The sequence below is a fragment of the Vicia villosa genome, linkage group LG6 (genome assembly GCF_029867415.1).
Source record: "Vicia villosa cultivar HV-30 ecotype Madison, WI linkage group LG6, Vvil1.0, whole genome shotgun sequence".
NCBI lineage: Eukaryota > Viridiplantae > Streptophyta > Magnoliopsida > Fabales > Fabaceae > Vicia > Vicia villosa.
Window position 1 is genome coordinate 86,169,710 of NC_081185.1, and position 14,370 is coordinate 86,184,079.

The 14,370-nt window shown below is 37.7% G+C and overlaps 1 long non-coding RNA gene across 1 annotated transcript in view; it reads left to right on the forward strand.

Annotated features, from left to right (window-relative positions):
* LOC131611815 (uncharacterized) overlaps window positions 1-14,139 on the forward strand; it is a 48,206-nt gene extending 34,067 nt beyond the window's left edge. Inside the window, exons 3-4 of the long non-coding RNA XR_009287167.1 lie at window positions 12,620-13,188; window positions 13,719-14,139. This is a non-coding gene — a long non-coding RNA (uncharacterized LOC131611815). The remainder of the gene's footprint in view (window positions 1-12,619; window positions 13,189-13,718) is intronic.
* Window positions 14,140-14,370: the final 231 nt, after the last annotated feature.

Consider the following 14,370-nt stretch of genomic DNA (forward strand, 5'->3'; position numbering starts at 1 on the left):
ACCAGAGAATCAAGGTACGGGAGTCGGTTACGCGAGGGGAAGGTACTAGCACCCCTCACGCCCATCGTACTCGATGGTATCCACCTATGTTTGTTTCTATCTAAAGGGTGTGTACTATGTCTATGTCTAAATGCGAAATGAATGCAGAATGTAGGGAAAATAAAGAATTGTACTCGCACGGGCCCTACCCCGCTGCCTACGTATCCTTTTCAGGAATCAGAGTTACCGTAGCTCGGCTCACGATTTTCTGTTTGTTTTTTGTGTTTTTTAATTGGGCGGAGTCAACGTTCACGTTCTTGCATAAGGGAAGACCTACGATGCGTACAAACGGAAATGACGTTGCCCTTAGGAAGGAGAAAAAGAGATTGGTTTGTATCTTTTAGGGTAATTCCATGATGACGAGAACCCACTACAAGGTCTCGCATCACTTCCTTACTTTGTTTTAAATCTGACCATTTATTAGTGTTTTAAGTGTTTTTGGTTGGTGTTTTTTATGGGGATTTAATTTGTGACTTAGATCATACCAAAAAGAGTTTTTTTTTTTGATATTTAGAGAACGCACATCGAGGTCTACACCACAATCGTTTCTCTAAAGAGCGGTTAAGAAATACATCGAGGCCTCACACCTCAATCATTTCTTTTCGCTAAGTAACAGAGATACAAAAAGAAGTTCGTTTGTGAATATTTAGAGAATGCACATCGAGGCCTACGCCACAATCGTTTCTCTAAATAACGGCTAAGAAATACATCGAGGCTTCACACCTCAATCATTTCTTCTCCGCTAAGTAGGAAAGAACATACATCGAGGCCTACGCCTCAATCATTTCTTTCCTACCATGAAATAAAGCAACAGTATGATCTTCATCGATTTTTATTAAGTATTTTAAAAGTTGAAAAGAAAAAGAAAATGAGAAGGGAACTATTTCTAAATTCTAATCTAAGTTGTCTATGTATGGGGATTAAGATAAAAACTAAGCAATTTATTTACAAAAACTATACATGGAATATGTAAAAGAAAATCAATATGTGACGAATAAAATTGAGAACTACAACAAGTAAATGATACTCATAAGCACACATACATCCATTAATTCTATACAAAAATCGAGACTAAAATTTAATTCCTAAGTCTATTAAAGAATTATTTACAAAGAAGTATTAATCAAAGGAAATTCATATATATTGTGAAGAAAAAAAATTATTAAAGGGATTAAAACAATTAAGAGAAAATTAACAAAAATCATGACAATTATTTACACACTCTAAACTATCTACACATTGATTTTATGCATTTTTTATTTGATTTAAAAAGGATTTATGAGTTAAAAGCTATAAAAAAAACAAAATTTAAAAGAAAAATGAAGTTTAGACTACCTGGGGGTGTATTAGTAGTTTTCTAAGGAACTAAAATTGATGTTAGCAGTAATCTGGGACCAAAACAGGGGGGTGGAGAAAGCAGGGCGTCCCGGCCCAATCCATTAAGCCAGTGGTGGTGTTAGTGAAACGAGGGTACACTTTCAGAAAGGGCAAGGCCCAGCGCGCCAGGGCCCAATGTTACTATCACCATTAATCCAATCTTATTTGATTTTATCAGCATGCATTTGTTTCATATGGTTTTTGTTATTCAATAAATAAATCGTGACGTGCAATGCAAAGTTAGCATCAACTGGGCAAGAGCATTTTTAAGTATAATAAGACAAAATGGCATATTGGACCAATCCCTGCGTGCCACGTCAAGCTCCAATGATTAAGTAAAAGACAAGATAGGATAATAGTGGGAAATGAGCCAACCACAACACGCCACGCGTCCCCATCGGACTGCAGCATGCACAGGCGACGGAGGGCTTCTCCGGTCACCTTCTCCGGCCTGACTGGCGGCTGAGACATACGATATTTTCCAGAAATTAAAAACGGCGCCACCGCCCCACTCGATTTCTTGCCCTGACTTCAAATATGGCCTTGGTTTTCCGTGATATTCCCTCTATCGTCTGGACCGGAACAAAACTTTAAACCCTAAGACTACAACAAACTCATCAAAGACGACACTAAGCATAGCAATCGACTCTTATTCATTCACAGAGCTCAAAAAGTGATTCAACCGTTCGAACAGAAGCAATTCCATATGAACCAAAACGAAATTCAAGATCGAGGATAACTCACATGCGCATAAGCACCAAACGTATGCTACACTACACGTATGCCAAGATGCTGAGAAAGATTGGGGAACATTTACCTGTTACGATTCTTGAGTTAAGAGAACCAGAAAGCTCTTCCACTGCGTTCCTCCTTGGTGATAATGATGAAGCTTCAAGGAGTCAGTGTTCAGATAAGCTCAAAACCCTTACCGCGAGGTTGATGATGAAGCTGAACAACTCTTTGCTGAGTTAACGTATACACAACCGGAGTTTGATGGCGATGACCGGAGTAGCGGCGGATGATGATGGAAGGTTGATGCTCGAGATTGATTATGGCGGTGAAGATTAAAGGTTGAGGGTGAGGATGAAATCATTTAGAGAATGAAGATGGTGATGGGGATTGGAGGTTACATGACGATTATAGTGGTTGAGGGTGGTAGTTGTTGATCGGAGAAGTTAGTTATGGAGGTGGTTACAAGTTGTTAGAGTTGGTTACGATGGAGTGAGGGAGATGAGAGAGGAGAATCTTGGGAGCTCCGAAAGAGAATGAAAGAAGAAAAATGAGGAAAAAAAATGAAGTCCCTCCAATGAGAGTGTCTCGGCTTATATATATATATATATATATATATATATATATATATATATATATATATATATATATATATATATATATATATATGTGTGTGGCGTATTGTGTGGTTGCATGGAGATTAGTGATGGATTGTGTGACTCGTGACTGAGTGTGTAGGGAACCTGCTGGGCATGACTTGCTTCCGACGCTTAGCAAAATGCAGTTTCAAACATGTGACTTCGCGCCTCCACAACTTGGTAATCGAGCATCCGAATAACATGTCAACTTGTTCCATGGAAAGAGGGCATTGGGGAGATGAGATTGACATTAAATTTGAATCCAGGGAATGCTTGTGGCTCTTTAATATTTGCTTTGAAGACAGCACGCCAAGTGCTCGATAAATTGCCTACGCTGGCCGTGAGTTTGTGCCCAGCCAGATGCGTAGTTTCAACATTGCGAGGGCGAGACTTTGGAGCTTCATAGATCATTCAATATTCACTTGATTGACTTGATTCTTGGTTAATTGTGTAGAGGATATGGCAAAGAATATATACATACTAGGTTTGCTCTTGTAGGGTCCCTTAATTTCCAGATAATTGGCTTCAAAGTTGCCACGCCATGTGCTTGATGAAATGTGTCACGTATGACCAGAAATGTGCCCAGCTTCATGACTTGAACAAATGAAATTTCCCAACTTCAAACTCTTATATCTCTTGATCCAGGCTTCAAATGGAAAAATGTTCAACTACAAAGTTGTTCTCTTCCATGAGAGGAACAACTTTGATGTTGTAAGTTTCCCCAAAAAGTTCCATTTGCCACGTGTAAAATGATGATGAAGTGGACTGCTCACTGAAATTTCAAAGGACTAAAATTTTTCTAAGTATGCAAACTTTCCATTTTTGATTTTTTCTATTTTTGGCAACTTTTGTCAAACTCTCGATTTTATTCATTCTTTGACTTTTCTTGACCGATTTTCCACCAAAAGTCAACATTTGAGTGATTGACCTGATTTTGACCCAAAAGTCAACTATTCTGATTTTCCCGACTATTGATGAAATTACCGATTAAATCTCTTCCAGTCAAGTCCAGTCAAACAAACACATCCACATAGTCAGTATGAGGATTTTTCCCACACATGGAAGCCATTCCTGATTGAATGTTGACCAGAAAGTCAACTGGTTGACTTTGGTCAAAGAAACCCATTTAAGGAACTAGATGATTTGCAAGCTTGTACCCTTCAATCAATACCTTGCCACAAAAGTTCTTTCCTGCTGGTCTTTGGTTGATACCAATGATATGTATGCATGGATATGGATTATGACCTAGGTGATGTATGTACAAGAATGCAAAGCCTAAGCCAGATAAAAGTTAAAGGGTAGGACAAATTTGGGGTATGACAGAACTTTAATAAAAGACTTCCCTGATTATTTCGGTAGAGACGATCACATAAGCTTCTGTCTTCAGAGAATTCGTAGCTTCTGACTTCTGCTTCCATTGGACAGCTTCAGAACTAGAATTTCTTTAGATCCCTAGAACACTCACAGCTTCTGATTCCTGCTTCCATCTAGGACAGCTTCAGAACTTGAATTTCTTTGATCTTCAGAACATTCACAGCTTCTGATTTCTGCTTCCATTTAGGACAGCTTCAGAACTTGAATTTCTTTGATCTTCAGAACATTCACAGCTTCTGATTTCTGCTTCCATTTAGGACAGCTTCAGAACTTGAGTTTTCTGGATCTTTAGAATGTTCACAGCTTCTGATTTCTGCTTCCCTCGGATAGCTTCAGAGCTTTGAATTTCTACCAACATCACTTCATGCTAGATTTGTATCAGAACATTGTTGAATGTACCAGAGCATCATCAGAGCATCTCTACATCCTGAAATGTTACAGAACAAAAACTAAACGACAAAAGTCAGCATGAACGAGTCAGAACATAAAATGTATATTAGAACACATGATATGTATCAGAGCCATATAGGCTAAAATAATGTTATCAGAGCAAATAGAATTTTGTCAGAGCAAATAGACAAATATAGATCAAATTCTATTATCAGTGCTTCTGATTCATTCTTCTTTCTTGCTTCTGATTTCTGAAGCTTGACAGCACTCAGCTTGCTTCAGTTTCCATGAGCTTATTCTTTTTACAGAATAACACTTCTTATGGTTTTGCTTCTTGTGTTTGCTTTGAAGATTCTCTTCACTTCTTTATACCTGCAAAACACTTAAACCATATAGAACTTGCAGTTCTTGTTAGTAAATAGCAACTGACTAAATCAAATCATTTATCATTTATCTTTCTCCCCCTTTTTGTCATAACATCAAAAAGAATATTTCAAAAGATTCAGATGAATAACACGACAAATAAAAATCACTGGAATGTAAAAACAAAGAAACTTTTCATTAATAATCAAAAGATATTACAAAAGGTTCCTATGTTTAACAAGCAGATGCAACAAGGAAAGAAAACTACTAAGACCAAAGACTAAGACCCTAGCAAAGACACAATCTGTGCCAGCATGTCATGAAGGAATGAAACGCATCATTGACTGCTTCTTGGGCTTCCAGGCGAGGGGTCAGGGAGACTTGGTTCTGATGCAGATCTTCCACAATCTTTATCAGAGACAACATTCTCAGCAGGTGAAGATGAAGAGATTTCTTTGGAATGGGTTGAGGGAGAGGAAAGGTTAGATGAAGAGGAAGTTGAGTCTTGAAGGTAAAAAGATGAGGAAGAAGATGGAGATGATGGAGGGCTTTCACCAGGGGGTTGAAACACACGTCTAGAATAGTTTCCAGACAACATTGCTTCGAATGGATTCACCTTGAGAGGGTCATAGGTGATCTTTATCTTTTTCGGTTTGGACGAAGATGTTTCAACAGCTTTTCTCTTTTTGTTTTGATCATTTTCATGGTTCCCTGGGCTTGATGAAGAGTTCATGATGGATTTGCAGATAATGAACAGCTAGGGTTTGATATGAATGCAAAAAGATAGAGAAGGAAAAACAAGGACAAAGTGTGATAGAGAAAATATAAGAGGGAAGGAGAAGCGTTTGAAGAGTATTTAAAAGAAAATAAAATGAAACAAATGATGGATAGCATTTAATGTTACGTGACATGAGGAGAGATAATAAAGACAAATGAGGTGACTAGCACAGTTACCTATGGTCGGCGTCCCTTCAACTGCACGCGCGCTTATCCATGAATAGTAACGACAGGTTTACCATCCCAAGATAAAACGTTACAGCTGTTTTGCTTTAAAAGAGGTTCTGAATCAACTTAGACAATGAAACGTTAGTAATAACCGAATCATAATTTCTAAAAGATTTCAATCAGAACTTCTGATAAAAAAAACATCACATTCATTTCAGAAGATACTCATACGTAAGAACTTCTCATCTTCTCATTCTGGGCATAAATCCATACTGATATTCTTCAGAATGAACTTAAACCTATCTTCAGCCAGGGGTTTTGTAAAGATATCAGCCCATTGATGGTCTGTATCAACAAAGTTTAAAGATATAACACCCTTCTGAACATAGTCCCTTATGAAATGATGTTTAATCTCAATATGTTTAGCCTTTGAATGAAGAATAGGATTCTTAGATAAACATATAGCAGAAGTATTATCACAGAATATAGGAATGTTACTCTCATATATCTGATAATCTTCTAACTGACTCTTCATCCAGAGCATCTGTGTACTGCAACCAGCAGCAGCGACATATTCTGCTTCTGTTGTTGATAGAGCAATAGTTGCTTGCTTCTTGCTATACCAGGAGATCAAATGACTTCCAAGAAATTGACAACTTCCTGAAGTACTCTTTCTTTCAATTCTGTCTCCAGCATAGTCAGCATCGCAGAATCCTACTAAGTTGTATTCTTTAGATTTTCTGTAAACTAAGCCAACATTAGTAGTACCTTTCAGATACCTTAGAATTCTCTTAACAGCAGTTAAATGAGATTCTCTAGGATCTGATTGGAATCTAGCACACAAACAAACACTGAACAGAATGTCAGGTCTAGAAGCAGTCAAATATAGAAGAGATCCAATCATACCTCTGTATAACTTCCGATCTACCTTCTTACTTACCTCATCCTTACCTAGGATGCATGTTGGATGCATAGGAGTTTTGGCTTCTTTGCAGTCTAGAAGATTAAACTTCTTCAGAAGTTCCTTCACATACTTGGTTTGGTGAACATACGTTCCTTCTGATGTTTGATTTATTTGTATCCCAAGGAAATACTTGAGTTCTCCCATCATGCTCATTTCAAACTCAGCCTGCATAGACTCAGCAAACTCCTTTCCAAGTGTAGCATTAGATGTTCCAAAAATAATATCATCTACATATATTTGACAAATTAAAATATCCCTTTTAAAGGTTTTACAAAAGAGAGTAGTGTCCACTTTTCCTCTAGTGAAACCATTATCCAGAAGGAAAGAACTTAAGCGTTCATACCAAGCTCTGGGAGCTTGTTTCAATCCATACAACGATTTCTTTAGTTTAAAAACATGATTAGGAGACATAGAGTCTTCAAAACCAGGAGGTTGATGGACATAAACTTCTTCATCTATATAACCATTTAAGAAGGCACTTTTAACATCCATCTGATAGAGAGTGATGTTATGTTGAGTGGCAAATGAAATTAATAGACGAATAGATTCTAACCTGGCCACTGGTGCAAAGGTTTCTGTATAGTCAATCCCTTCTTGCTGACTATAACCCTGAGCCACCAGTCTGGCTTTGTTCCTTACCACTTCACCTTTCTCACTGAGCTTGTTTCTGAAGACCCATTTTGTACCGATTATATTGAATCCATCTGGTCTAGGAACAAGATCCCAAACATCATTCCTTGTAAACTGATTCAGTTCTTCTTGCATAGCAATTATCCAGTCTGGATCTTCTAGAGCATGATCAACAGAAGTTGGCTCGATCAAAGATACAAGACCTAATTGACAGTCTGCATTGTTCTTAAGGAATGCTCTTGTTCTGATTGGATCATCCTTCTTTCCAAGAATGACATCTTCTGAATGACCAGAGATGAGTCTGGATGATCTTCTGACAGATGGTTCTTCAGAAATGCTTAGATTGTCCAGAGAAGCTGATACTTGATCTTCAGATTCTTTGCTTCTGAGAAGCTCTGCTTCTGATGCGTTGCTTCTTGGCTCAACAACTTCTGATATATCAATATCACAATCTGCAAAATTATCAAACTGCTTTGGTTTTTCAGAACCAAGCTTATCATCAAACCTGATATTGATTGATTCTTCTACAATCAATGTTTCAGTATTGTATACTCTGTAGCCTTTTGAGCGTTCAGAATATCCAAGAAGGAAACATTTTTGTGCTTTGGAATCAAACTTACCAAGATGATCTTTAGTGTTCAGAATAAAGCATACACATCCAAAAGGATGGAAATATGAAATGTTGGGCTTTTTATTCTTCCACAATTCATAAGGAGTCTTATTTAGAATAGGTCTGATAGAGATTCTATTCTGAATATAGCATGCAGTGTTTATTGCTTCTGCCCAGAAATGCTTAGCCATATTGGTTTCATTGATCATGGTTCTGGCCATTTCTTGCAGAGTCCTATTCTTTCGTTCTACAACTCCATTTTGCTGTGGAGTTCTAGGACAAGAGAAATCATGGGCAATACCATTTTCTTTGAAGAATTCTTCAAAGGATCTGTTCTCAAATTCACCACCATGATCACTTCTGACCTTTATGATTTTACACTCTTTTTTAGATTGAATCTGAATGCAGAAGTCAAAGAACACTGAATGAGTCTCATCCTTGTGTTTCAAGAATTTTACCCACGTCCAGCGACTATAATCATCTACGATGACTAATCCATATTTCTTCCCTCTGACAGATGCTGTTTTGACTGGGCCAAACAGATCAATGTGCAAGAGTTCTAATGGCCTTGAGGTAGAAACAACATTCTTGGACTTGAATGCAGGTTTGGAGAACTTGCCCTTCTGACATGCTTCACAAAGAGCATCTGATTTGAATTTCAGATTAGGGAGTCCTCTGACAAGATCCAGTTTGTTAATCTGAGAAATCTTTCTCAAACTAGCATGACCTAATCTTCTGTGCCAGACCCACTGCTCTTCAGAAACAGACATAAGACAAGTCACCTTCTGACTCATAAGATCTTGCAGATCTGTCTTATAAATGTTGTTCTTCCTCTTGCCTGTAAATAGGATTGAGCCATCCTTCTGATTTACAGCCTTGCAAGACTTTTGATTAAAGATTATATCATAACCATTGTCACTCAATTGACTGATAGATAAGAGGTTATGTGTTAATCCTTCTACAAGAAGTACATTAGAAATGGAAGGAGAGTTACCAGACTTTATAGTTCCAGAGCCAATTATCTTGCCCTTCTGATCTCCTCCAAACTTGACTTCTCCTCCAGACTTAAGCACCAGGTCTTGGAACATAGACCTTCTTCCTGTCATGTGTCGTGAGCATCCAGAGTCCAGATACCATGACATGTTGTGCTTTGTCCTTTTTGCAGTCAAGGATATCTGCAATAGGAATAATCTTATCCTTAGGTACCCACATCTTCTTGGGTCCTTTCTTGTTAGATTTTCTCAAGTTCTGATTGAACTTGGGTTTAACATTGTAAGCAATAGGAGGAACAGCATGATAATTCTTAATGTGAGTTTCATGATATTTCCTAGGTTGTGTCACATGCTTTTTGGTGTGTGTTATGTGAAAACTTTGAGCATGTGAAGTGTGCCTAATATCATGGGAGTGGCCATACTTGAACTGATCATACAATGGCTTGTATGTGAGTTTCATTTCATCAACAGGTTCAAGTTTGTATGGGGTTTCACCCTCAAAACCAATGCCAACTCTTTTGTTTCCAGACACAGCATATATCATAGAAGCTAGCTGACTTCTGCCAATACTTCTAGATAAGAACTTCCTGAAACTTAAATCATATTCTTTCAGAATATGGTTTAGACTAGGAGTGGATTTTTCTGAATCAGAAGGAGATCCAACATTATTGGATAGTTTTAAAAGTTTTTCTTTTAATTCAGAATTTTCCAACTCAAGCTTCTTTGTTTCAAATTCAAATAGCTTTTTCAGCTTTTTGTATTTGAGACTAATCTGAGACTTGAATTCCAGAAGTTCTGTTAGACCGGAAACTAACTCATCTCTAGTAAGTTCAGAAAATACCTCTTCAGAATCTGATTCTGATGTAGATTCTGATCCGTCATCTTCTGTCGCCATCAGCGCACAGTTAGCCTGCTCATCTTCAGAGTCTGAATCATCTTCTGACTCATCCCAGGTTGCCATAAGACCTTTCTTCTTATGAAACTTCTTCTTGGGATTTTCTTTCTGAAGTTTTGGACATTCATTCTTGAAGTGTCCAGGCTCATTGCATTCATAGCACATGACCTTCTTCTTGTCAAATCTTCTGTCATCAGAAGATTCTCCACGTTCAAATTTCTTTGAACTTCTGACGCCTCTGAACTTCCTTTGCTTGTTCTTCCAGAGTTGATTTAGCCTTCTGGAGATCAAGGACAGTTCATCTTCTTCTTCAGATTCTGATTCTTCAGGATCTTCTTCTCTAGCCTGAAAAGCGTTAGTGCATTTTTTGATATTGGATTTTAATGCAATAGACTTACCTTTCTTTTGAGGCTCATTTGCGTCCAGCTCTATTTCATGGCTTCTCAAGGCACTGATAAGCTCTTCCAGAGAAACTTCATTCAGATTCTTTGCAATCTTGAATGCAGTCACCATAGGACCCCATCTTCTGGGTAAGCTTCTGATGATCTTCTTTACGTGATCAGCCTTGGTGTATCCCTTGTCAAGAACTCTCAATCCAGCAGTAAGAGTTTGAAATCTTGAAAACATCTTTTCAATGTCTTCATCATCCTCCATCTTGAAGGCTTCATACTTCTGGATTAAAGCGAGAGCTTTAGTCTCCTTGACTTGAGCATTTCCTTCATGAGTCATTTTCAAGGACTCATATATGTCATAGGCCGTTTCCCTGTTAGATATCTTCTCATACTCAGCATGAGAGATAGCATTCAGCAAAACAGTTCTGCATTTATGATGATTCCTGAAAAGCTTCTTCTGATCATCATTCATTTCTTGCCTTGTCAGCTTTACGCCACTGGCATTTACTGGATGTTTGTAACCATCCATCAGAAGATCCCATAGATCACCATCTAGACCAAGAAAGTAACTTTCCAGTTTATCTTTCCAGTATTCAAAGTTTTCACCATCAAATACCGGCGGTCTAGTATAACCATTGTTACCGTTATGTTGCTCAGCAGAGCCAGATGTAGATGCAGGTGTAGACTTTTCAATTTCACCAGCCATCTTTTACTGAAGCGTTTTTCTCTTCCTGAATCTTTTCTAAACACGGTTAAGTGCTTGCACCTTAGAACCGGCGCTCTGATGCCAATTGAAGGATAGAAAAACACTTAGAAAGGGGGGGGGTTTGAATAAGTGTAGCTTTAAAAACTTGACAGATAAAAATAAATTGCACAGTTATTTTTATCCTGGTTCGTTGTTAACTAAACTACTCCAGTCCACCCCCGCAGAGATGATTTACCTCAACTGAGGATTTAATCCACTAATCGCACGGATTACAATGGTTTTCCACTTAGTCAGCAACTAAGTCTTCCATAGTCTTCTGATCACACACTGATCACTCCAGGAACAACTGCTTAGATACCCTCTAAGACTTTTCTAGAGTATTCTGATCCACACGATCACTCTAGTTACAACCTGCTTAGATAACTTCTAAGACTTCCTAGAGTATACTGATCCACACGATCACTCTAGTTCCTTACAACTTAATGTAATCAATTCTAAGAGTATTACAAATGCTTCTTAAAAGCTATAATCACAAACTGTGATATTTCTCTTAACGTTTAAGCTTAATCTCACTAATATATTACAACAGCAATGTAGTGAGCTTTGATGAAGATGAAGATTCTGAGCTTTGAGTTTAACAGCGTTTCAGCAAGTCTTTTTGAATAATCTTGTTCAGGATCGTTAACTTTGCTTCTCATCAGAACTTCATATTTATAGGCGTTGGAGAAGATGACCGTTGAGTGCATTTAATGCTTTGCGTGTTCCGTACAGCATCGCATTTAATGTTATACGCTTTTGTCAACTACCTCGAGCCTTGTTCACGCTGTGTCTACTGACGTAGCCTTTAATAGCTTTTAACGTTCCTTTTGTCAGTCAGCGTAGCCTGCCACTTGTACTTCCTTCTGATCTGATGTTTGTGAATACAACGTTTGAATATCATCAGAGTCAAACAGCTTGGTGCATAGCATCTTCTGATCTTCTGACCTTGAAGTGCTTCTGAGCGTGATACCATCAGAACTTCAGTGCTTCTGATCTCATGTTCTTCTGATGCTTCCATAGACCCATGTTCTGATTCTGCTTCGACCATCTTCTGATGTCTTGCCAGACCATGTTCTGATGTTGCATGCTGAACCCTTTGAGACAAAGCTTCTGAGCGCTGAATTATGCGTACTCTTTATATATTTCCTGAAAAGGAAATTGCATTGGATTAGAGTACCATATTATCTTAAGCAAAATTCATATTATTGTTATCATCAAAACTAAGATAATTGATCAGAACAAATCTTGTTCTAACACATGATAGAGTTGAATTGTTGTCCTGATGTTGCCATACCGAACCAATATGTTTGCTTCTGATTTTAAACTGCTTGAATGAATTCGCCATTTGGTAATGATGATGAAGTTGGATTGGTGATAATTGCTGCATGAATATGTTAGGCTCCATAACTGTGACTTCTATGTCGAACGCGGGCGAATTTGGAAGCATGACTGTGTTACATAACATTTGCAAACTGAACCGGATTTTTCTGTTCGAATTTTATTGTGATGATGGTGCCCAATACTAATGTTATGTAGGTGCTGGTAGTGACACGGTATTTGCCTGCAGCAGGTCCCTTGAGACTGGTGTGAAGAGCTTCGGATACGCCAGGTTATGTTATTTAGACACCAGTTAGCTTGATGTATATGGCTGCTGAGATAATGTGACGGTCATTGAATCCGAATGGAATGAATCATTTTTCTTTGCATGTGATTTGTTATTCCAAAGGAAATGATTGATTGCGTCACGAAGTTCAGACGGATACTTTGCATTAATGCTTATCAGAATCTTTTTCTTTGTAATGATTTTCTTTGTTGCGTGTTGCTAATCTTTTCCACTTTAACTTTGAAATGTAGGAGATTATTACTGTTTTGACTATATTCTGTTTCTTATGACCTTTTTGTTATAAGCCTGCGGTGATCGTGCTCTTCGAGGATTACATGAATGGGAAGAACACACACGTGGTCGTGAGCATTGCAAATTTATGAACCCAATTGTTATATCAATTTAGAATTTGATAGTGTTTCAATTTCACTGTATTGATGGTTCCTCTGTTCTTTAATTTATTTACTTCTTAAATAGGCTGGCTGGAAGCTCAACGTAAGATGTAAGCAACTAAACATGAAACCCTTAGTCATTTACTTATTCATATTTAGTTTTAAAGCCTATGGAATCACTCATATTATAGCTGTAATTTCTTACTGCAAATAAACCAACAATCGATGAACTGCATCAATTTTTGGAGTTCCAGCTTCCAAGGCAATGGGCCCCTGTATGTGGTGAGGTTTTCCTTGGTCCCGATAGGAAGTCACATACTTCTTCATCTTTATAGTTCAGTTTCATGGGTCCTAAGCTCTATAGTTCAGTTTCATGGGTCCTAAGTTCTATAATTGTCCTGTCTCTATTTTTTACTCTCATCAATGTGTTCTATTTTAATTTCACAATGTGTTTTTAAAACTGTTACTCAACCAAACCTGGAATGTTTCCACAGTTGGGTAATCTTAATGGAAAATAGAACTAACTATATTCCACAATTGAAACCGTCGAAAGAGCTGCTGCGAGTAGTGTTGTTGAAGCATTAGTCGGACTGCATATGCATCCTTTTTTCTAGGATATCTAATATTTTTGCAAATGCAGTAGCCAAACCAGCTGCAAATGGAAATGTATGTCGGTCGAGTTCACTGCAGGAGTCTGGTTCGAAATCAATTTGTGGTGATATGTTTTGCATTTGTCCCATGCTCATGAAGCTCAAGGTATTGCTTATATTTTGTCCAGTTGATTTAAACTTATTACACTCTAAAAAAAAATCAATTTGTGTTGCTGCATGCTCAGTTGTTTATATGATTTTTGCCTATATTTCAATAAATAAAGGGTTGAGTTCTTGATGTCCTTGTCTGATGCTTCTTAATGTTTACATGGATTGTGTTTTTAAAGGCTTAATTTTGGTCCAAAGTTTAATTAACTTTTTTTCTAGCTGAATGATAGTCCATTTTCTCATTGAAAATAATGTCTTGAATTTTGATATTTGAAACTTGGGAAAACATGGGAGAAAAAATGGAGTAGATCAGTTCCCCTTATACACAATGTCTGTAAAGCTAATTCAACATTTCATGAGAACTTTTTTGTCTTGTGCTTCCATTGGTAGGTCTTTCTTATACACCTGTTATTTTTATGCGTGTAAAATTATTTGTTGTACACTCTCACCTGTTTATATGTAGTAACTTTTAACTATACAAAAAATATTTATTGAACAAAATGACCCGGCACCAACAGGTACTCGTGCGCACGC